The sequence below is a fragment of the Capsicum annuum genome, unplaced genomic scaffold (assembly GCF_002878395.1).
Source record: "Capsicum annuum cultivar UCD-10X-F1 unplaced genomic scaffold, UCD10Xv1.1 ctg14616, whole genome shotgun sequence".
Lineage (NCBI taxonomy): Eukaryota > Viridiplantae > Streptophyta > Magnoliopsida > Solanales > Solanaceae > Capsicum > Capsicum annuum.
The window spans coordinates 1-9,037 of NW_025820005.1; the positions used below are offsets into that span (position 1 = coordinate 1).

General features: G+C 36.6%; 1 non-coding gene across 1 annotated transcript; it reads left to right on the plus strand.

Moving 5' to 3' along the window:
• Window positions 1-476: 476 nt before the first annotated feature.
• On the plus strand, window positions 477-582 carry LOC124890231. Its single transcript, XR_007049023.1, has one exon. It is a non-coding gene; the product is annotated as a small nucleolar RNA R71 (small nucleolar RNA).
• Window positions 583-9,037: the final 8,455 nt, after the last annotated feature.

Sequence of the window (9,037 nt, forward strand, 5' to 3'; positions counted from 1 at the left end):
TCTCACGATCACTCTAACCTTTCTCTCTTTTACGCTCTGTCCAACCTTGGTTCCTACCTTGTAGGATGAGCAGGAACCTACCAGATAGTTAGCCAAACACTAAATTTCTTCATCAAGCCTTTTGGTCTCTTCTTCATCATAGACCTTGGATGCCATGACATTCACCATTTTTATGGGTGCACCCATCATATATTTCATTAGCAACTCTGATTATATCATCATTTTTGCCATGTTCTTCTCTCTCTCTTCATTTTTTTCTTTGCTCTTTATCAACATAGGAGGAATTAAGAGACCCTTTAGCTACCTTAGTGTCTTGGGTATGCCATCCTTAATTTTTCTTGGTGATTTTCTCAAGCAAGTTTGTAGCCACATTACACGAAAACTTCATAAGTGAAACCCCAACCATATTATCCACCACAGTTTTGTTTAATTAATCCAAAGCTTGATAATGGATTTTGAGAAACATCTTCTCAGGGACCTCATGATTGGGACATTGCATGAGCTTCCCATTAAATATCTCCCATACCTTATATAGAGGTTCTCCATTCAATTGATGAAAATTAGTGATTTCATCATGCAATTACAATATCTTAGATGGTGGGAAGTAACAGTCTAAGAATGCAATGGTAAGTTCATCCCACGATATGATTGACCTGACTAAAAGAGATCAAAGACATAATATGACCTCACCTATCAGAGAAAATAGAAAGAGGCGCAATATTATAGACTCTTATGAGATATGATCAATGTCGAGAAGGCATAAACTTCCATAAAATTCTTTAAATGCAAGTTAGGGTTTTCATGAGCTTGCCCCCCAAAGAGACCCTTCATTTGAAGTCTGTACAATATAATGCTTGTGATGTGGAATACCCAATTACCTTGATTAGGAGAGATACAGATAGAACTCACACATCCAACATCATGAAGTTTCTCCTCGTCATTAAGGAGACCATCAAAAGTCTCGACATTACTTACATGGTCACTGATAGTGTCGTGGACACCATTTAAATCACCTAAAAGGAAACAAAAACAACAAACAAAGTAAATCAAAATCACCACGGGTATACCCAAAGGTATAATCAACACCACAAAAGTGAAAAATAAGTCTTACTCCCTAGCAATGACACCATTTTGATCATGCTCACCTATGCCACAGTTTTGATATAGGACAATTATTGTCAAAGAGCTCAACTCATGTTAAGGTTGAATCCTTAAGGAGTCAGTCTAGTCTTCAAACCCTATAGGTGTTGATAGCATCTAAGTATATGATCGTAGTGTAAATAAAAAGAAATACATAAATTAAAATGGGAGGTGGGGTGGTTTGGATGGTTATTCTACAAAAGTCTATTCAGACTAGCAATTTAAGGCAACAATTGTGAATAGGATTCCAATATGGAATAAGTCTTGGGATTATGTCTCCCTAGGGGAAAATAATGCATGGATTCATGATCATTAAGTGCTAATTCAAGTCAACAACTACATGGATAGGCTAGGTTAGGAGTTCTTGAGGTTATTTTTTCAACCAAACCTTAAGATTATCATCCATGGACTCTTTCAGATACCTCATATATGTGGTAGTTAAATCCACTTAATACCTCAATTGGGCATCCCAATTTCTAGAAAGATGCCCAAGACCTAGCTAATTCTGAACTCATCCTTATTTATAAGATAATGAAAATATAATAAGCTATATCTAACTATTATTCACTAATGCCTTGTCACTCATATCCCTCTTTTAAGGATTATAAAAGATCCATAGTTATACTCACATCCCTCTTTCAAGGATCATGTGAGAGATTGGGAATTAGGGGTTTTCACCCAGAAATCCATTTTAGGAATTTGGGGTTTTCACCCACAAATCCCAACTAAATCAAGAAAGCATTAGTAAAACCCATAATCAATGACCGAGAATCTACACTAATAAATCACAACCCACACATATTTGTACCCTATTTCAATGTAATCCCAAGATAAATATTTATCTACTTAGGAAGTTAGAGAGAAAAAATATACCTAAAGGGTCATTTAATGCATCCATGGAGATTGAAATGAAGAACATTCTTCAATTTAACTTTAATTTCACTAAACTCAAATTGGAAATTTAAACACAATAGTTTCGCAAAATTAGTAGGGTTTACAAAGTTTTCAAAATCAATTCTCAAAGTTATGAATTCCAAATAAGAAAGGGTTTTTTCCTTAAATAGGATTTGGGGTCGACTACAGAAAATTACACAATTTTCTCTAGGTATAAACCCACAAAGCCTCAATTGCTACAGCTTGACCACGATTGTGGTTAACACAATTGTAATAAGACAATCGCGATCGTAAATAGTTTGACCAATATTTAGTTTTTAAGATCGCGACCCTCAGACTGCGATCGTGGTAATTGAGGGTCAGATCCTTCTTTGGCTTTTCCATCTTTTGCATATCTCTTTTCGTTTTGATTTTTTCTAGCTGATTTTACTTTTTTTCTTTTATCACTCATAGTACTACAAAATATGGGAATTAGTGCATTCATATGATGCAATTGTCTTATTTATATCATTAATTCATAGTAGTGTACATAGATTCAAAGGAAATGAGTGGTAACTATACTACTTATCAAGGGTCGTAAGAGCCGTGATAAGAGGCTTAGGTTTCAGGAAAGATCTAGTAGGAGCCTTCGTAGTTTCCAACCCAGAGATAGTAGATCTCAAAGTAGGTATACTTTGTGTCCATTCTATCACTCTCAGAGTCAACTTAGTCAATCGGTTTAGGCATGAGTTTAGATTATTAATGGAGGTCAGTCTAGTGCTAATGGTAACCCTGGTAAGGGTAGTGGCCAATATTTGAGGTGTTTATCCTTCTATTTATTTTAGTCTCAGTGGTTATTCTAGGTCATTCATATCTATTGGTTCTTGTTCAACTTGTGTTTTCTGTTTTCTTTATGGACTTTTTGGTTATTATTTGCAGGATTGTGCTAGTCGTAGGGTGATTACTGCTTTAACTCAGAATATTACCCCTATTAGAGTAGTTTATCCCTCAGCTAGAGGTGATTCTCACGGTCGTAGGGGTGGTCTCTAAGGTACTCAAGAAGGTTCTCAGGCAGACAGGACATGAGAACAGTCAGGTACCCAACCAGGTGACGAGCGTGGTCAGTTGTATTAAGTACCTACTAGGTCTGAGGCTGAGACTTTAGATGCTGTTATTATTGGAATGATTATGGTGTGCCACCTATGAGGCTTTACTTTATTTGATTTGAGATCCACTTATTCTTATATTTCTGCTTATTATTGATGTTCTGGTGTTTTATGGAACATTTAGCATCATTTTCTTAGGAAAATTGTATGTTTTTAAGAAACCAAAGTGATATTTAATGAAGGTTTTTAGTGTTTTAGTAAAAGGAGATAACCATAGAAGAAAACTGGAAAAAGTAGCAGAAAAGGGGAATTGACAGTCAAAATGATAGATCGTTAGGCTTATGATGGACCGCCATATATACCATCAAGTTGAACCAGAACAAGGCCTCCAGAAGAGTCGAGTGACGGACAATATGGCAGACTGTCAGACATGGGATGGACCACCATATTGACGGTTAGTTCTTATCCAGAAGCTGCTTTCCAAAATGACTCTGTAATGGTAAAGATGGCGGACCGTCAGTCCATCGATGGACCGCTAGGTGTACCATCAGATGTTATCCAGAAACTGCCATTAGGATGAATCGAGTGACGAGAAAGATGGTGGACCATCAGATCTTTGACGGTTCGTCATATGGACCGTTAAATGGGGCGCGGTTTTTCCATTTTTTAAATTTTAAATTCTTTTTTTAGCTGGGACATATAAATACCAACTTTTAGGGTTAAGAACGTATCTTTTACCTTTTACAAGTTTTCTTTTCATCTATTGAACTTCTTGGTATCCAAGTACTTTGGGGAATTTTAGTATCAAATAACAGATCATTGAAGATTCAAGAACTGATTCTTGGGATTCTTTGTAAGTAAACTTTCCATTTATTTATGAATAATACAAGAATGAATTGTTTATCTTCTATGGAGTGTTGTGGCTAAATCTCATAACTAGGGTTATGGGATCCTTAATGTGAAATACATCTATAGGTTGGGAATCAATTTGAGTTTCATAATTGAATAACATTGCATAAACCTTTCTTCCATTTCATGACTTTTCTTGGTTGCAAACTTGAAGAGTAAGCCCTAGAACACTACTTGTCTGAGAGGAAAGTGTTTGTGGGGAAAAGAAGGTGTTTACATGAATTCTAAGGGCCTTAACCTTTAGAGTAATATCTAATTCCCTAATAGGATTAGCTTACATGAGAATTAGGTTGAAAGAATAAGGCATCCTATGAGTTTGAGAAAATTATAGGATAATATATCCATATAGGTTGAGAAACTAATGAATATAGAATAGGATTCAACCTTTCTTGCAGCTGATTGTTAAGTGGAACTCATAAATAATTCACAACCCAAATGATGCTGGCATTTTGGTGATCATAACCCTGGTTTGATTAATCTCATAAAGTTACGAAATACGGAGAAAATCATTAGTTGAACTAATCTTGTTACAATTTATCATTTTACAAATTAAAGAAAAACCAAACCCCCATTTTGGTTAAGAAACTCTGATCAACAGTCTAATAACAATTACGACACTTAGTGAGCACAGTATTCTCTGTGGGATTCAACACCCAACCAAGTTGGGTTCTATATTTGACAGAGACTGCTTATACTTTCTACTGAGAGTTGTAATTTGGGCGTATCAAATTTTGGTGCTGTTGCCGGGGAGTACCAACCAAACTAGGTAAGAGAATTCATTGCAAATTATATTTGTCTAGTAAAAGCTGAATGTCAGAAGGGGACTCCAATTTTGAATAGATCAAACAGGGAGTCTGTTCCAGTCCGAGGAGTTGTTATTGATATCTCAGCCCGAACTATCAACAGAATGTTGTTTGGGCCAGCATACGAAGCTCCACCTGCTGTCCCTGATTTTGAATATAGAATAAAAAATGCTTCTGGCTAGAGATGTTGGGCAGCATCGTTTACCACTGATGATGGAAATCCATCCTGGGCAACTAACCCCAAAGAACGCATTGCAAAATTCACACTTAGTTTCAAGGCTATGTTTTGGTGGGCTGTTGTTCGATTGAGGTTAATACCAACTAAAGGAGATGGAAACCTGGATAATCACAGGGCCGTGACGGTAGCCAGTTTGGTTTTCGGTTTGGATATTAATTTTGGCCAGATAATTGTAGATGAGATATTTGTGAGGGCATATAAGCAGACTACTTCCATACCTTTCCTATGCTTGATTACTACATTACGCAAACATGCTGGTGTGCCGCTGATTCAAGGCATTGATAATAAAGTTTCTACCACTCATAAACAAGACATTGAGAAGTCCAGAGATGATTCAAAGTTTGACATTCAAGTGAACAAGCCTCCAACAATCAGTCTCAGTCTGCACCATTTCCTGAAGCCACAGAAATTCCCGAAGGTATGCCTTTACCTATTACCACATATGTGCCTTCTGATTATGTGTCCCAGGGTACGTTTGTAAGATCAGATTCTACAGAGTTTTCTAGTAGAGTAGATTTTGCAGAATACAGATTCAACCCGGTGAATTTTGTCAAAGTTGTGAAGAATTAAAAGAGGTTCCAGAAGTAGTTAGAAAAGTGGGCTGGAGATTTTAAACCTTTTGTGGATGAAATCGTGGCCGAAGCAGTCAGGCTATTTCAAACTATTCAAGTGAGGATTGATAACATGGAAGCTCACATCAACAAAAGGCTAGATTCATTATCTGTTCCTGATCTTGCCAAGCTCATGGCTGAATTTGAGCAGGCAAAGACTGACATAGCTGAGTTAAAGAAGAAACAATCACAACCGCCTATATTTGTTCTGACTCTGGCGGTAAGTGATGATGATGAGGATATTTTAGATCTGATAGGTAGACCAGTGAAGGATAAAGGTAAGAAGCAAATGGATGAACAAGCAGCAAAGAAAGAAGAAAAAGGAGAAAGAGAGAAGCAATGTCACCTGAGGAGTTAGACCAGCACAACCCGAGGAGAGCTGTGAAGAAATCAAAGAAGAAATTTAAAAGGAAGCAAAGAGAACAAGAAAATGAAGTTGCAGGAGTTTCTACTAGTGGTGCCCCATAAAAGGGGCAAAGTACAGGTTCAATTTGGGAAACCATCCCTCAAAATATCGAGGGTGAAGTTGTGAGTGCTCCTACCACCATAGGGGCTAACATTTTGCAGGGTGAGGATGATGGAGACTCACCACACCTGATAGAAGCCTCAGAGAAATGAGAGGCTATGTAAATATCCCATTTCTCATGTACGGTAATTTATTACTTTGAGGACAATGCATAGTTTTTTGTGTGTGGGTGGGGGTATTTACACCATGGTTGGATGATGTTGCCAATATTCTGAATCTAATCATGTGCTATCTAGTAGAAGCGGCATGTCTAGGTTGTTTTTATTTTTTCATTTAAATTCTACAAAGCGTAATATAAATACAAGTGTTTAATCTATTAATTGGTTCTGTTTCAGCACTTAGTTGTAAATATGGAGAATGAATGATGTTGGCATAAGACGTTGAACATGTGTCTGTAATTATTTACTTTTTCAGTTAAGCATTTGCAAATAACCATCAGTAATTCTGTATTCAGCATTGGTGTGTAAAAAAGTGCATGAATCATGTAATGAACATTCGGAGAATTGTCAAGGATGTTTAACTTCGATGCCTGTGGGTATGAGGATTTACTGGCAGTTCTTTCATAGAATAAGACTTAGAACTTGCCCGAGCCATGGATACAGTCTTCTAGTGGAGTCATTAGGATAGGATAACAGGCCTCCTTGAAGTTCTAAACCTTCTAACCTAAAGAAGCAACCCGGACTGAAAGATTGTTCCTATTTGAACCTATATTGTACCTCTAAGAATTGGTATAACCTCCCGCCCCTATCAGTAACTCTCCATAGGACTTTAATATTTAGTTCTAAACTTAGCCAAATGCTAACATTGTATATTTTAACTTAGACAAAGCATCTAAGTTGAGGGTGGCTAGTGTAAAAAAAAAATAAATGAAAGACCTCAATGGAGTGTGAGCTAGAATCCAATTAGAAATAATTGGTCACTGCCCACATCAGCATAAGTTGAGGGTGATTGGTTTTTCTATTAAAAAAGACATAAGTAGCAAATTGAGGGTAAAAATATGCTAAGGCAAGACAATTAAGTTTCAATGAGTCGCTTCACCTGAAAACATACCCCACCTAATCCTAAACCTTGTTGTAAGCCTTGAAAAACCCTGTTTGATCCTAGTGAGTCAACTGTGAGGACGTGTCATATGGCCAGGGAAAGCCTATGGGTACTTAGGCTATGTTTGAAACTTTTTTTTCTGAGTGTGAGAGCTGGACAGTGTCTACATCATATAATGAGTGGTGGACGTCTTTTTTATGAAGGCAATCAAAATTTTACTGAATTTGCTTTTATCCGTGGGATGTAACATTTATGCTTATTTGCTGAATTATAAAAAATGCTGGGTGTGGATTCTCTTGTGTTAAATGCATGAGATTAAGCTAATGAGTGAATGTTTGCATAAGAGAATGTTTCAATGGTTGGTTGCCTGTCATTTTATTGTTCATGTGTGCAAGTTGGTGTTGAGTTGCTTGAGGACAAGCAATGATCTTAAGTTGAGGGTGTTGATGTTCTGGTGTTTTACGAAACATTTAGCATCATTTTCTTAGGAAAATTGTCTGTTTTCAAGCAACCAAAGTGATATTTATTGAAGGTTTTTAGTGTTTCAGCAAAAGGAGATAACCATAGAAGAAAACTGGAAAAAATAGCAGAAAAGGGGAATTGATGGTCAAAATGATGAACAGTCAGGTTTATGACGAACCGCCATATATACCGTCAAGTTGAACCAGAACAAGGCCTCCAGAGGAGTCGAGTGACGGACAATATGGCAAATCGTCAGACATGGGATGGACCACCATATTGACCGTCAGTTCTTATCCGGAAGCTGACTTCCAAAAGGACTCCACAATGATAAAGATGGCGGAACGTCAGTCCATCGATGGAACACCAGGTGTACCTTTAGATGTTATCCAAAAACTGCCATTCAGATGAATCGAGTGACGGGAAAGATGGTAGACCGTCAGATCTTTGATGGTCTGTCATATGGACCGTCAAATGGGATGCGGTTTTTCCATTTTTTAAATTTTAAATTCTTTTTTTTAGATGGGACATATAAATACCAAATTTTAGGGTTAAGAACACATATTTTACCTTTTACAATTTTTCTTTTCATCTATTGAACTTCTTGGTATCCAAGTACTTTGGGGGATTTTAGTATCAAATAACTGATCATTAAAGATTTAAGAATTGATTCTTGGGATTCTTTGAAAGTAAACTTTCCATTTATTTATGAATAATACAAGAATGAATTCTTTATCTTCTATGGAGTGCTGTGGCTAAATCTCATAACTAGGGTTATGGGGTCCTTAATTTAAAATGCATCTATGGGTTGGGAATCAATTTGAGTTCCATAATTGAATAACATTGCATAAACCTTTCTTCAATTTCATGACTTTTTTTGGTTGCAAAATTGAGGAGTAAGCCCTAGAACACCACTTGTCTGAGAGAAAAGTGTTTGTGGGGGAAAAGAAGGTGTTTACACGAATTCTAAGGGCCTTAACCTTTAGAGTAATAACTAATGCCCTAATAGGATTAGCTTACATGAGAATTAGGTTGAAAAAATAAGGCATCCTATGAGTTTAAGAAAATTATAGGATAATCTATCCATTTAGGTTGAGAAACTAATGAATATAGAATAGGATTCAACCTTTCTTGCAGTTGAATTTGTTAAGTGGAACTCATAAATAATTCACAACCCAAATAATGCTGGCATTTTGGTGATCATAACCCTGGTTTGATTAATCTCATAAAGTTACGAAATATGGAGAAAATCATTAGTTGAACTAATCTTGTTACAATTTATCATTTTACAAATTAAAGAAAAACCAAACCCCCATTTTGGTTAAGAAACT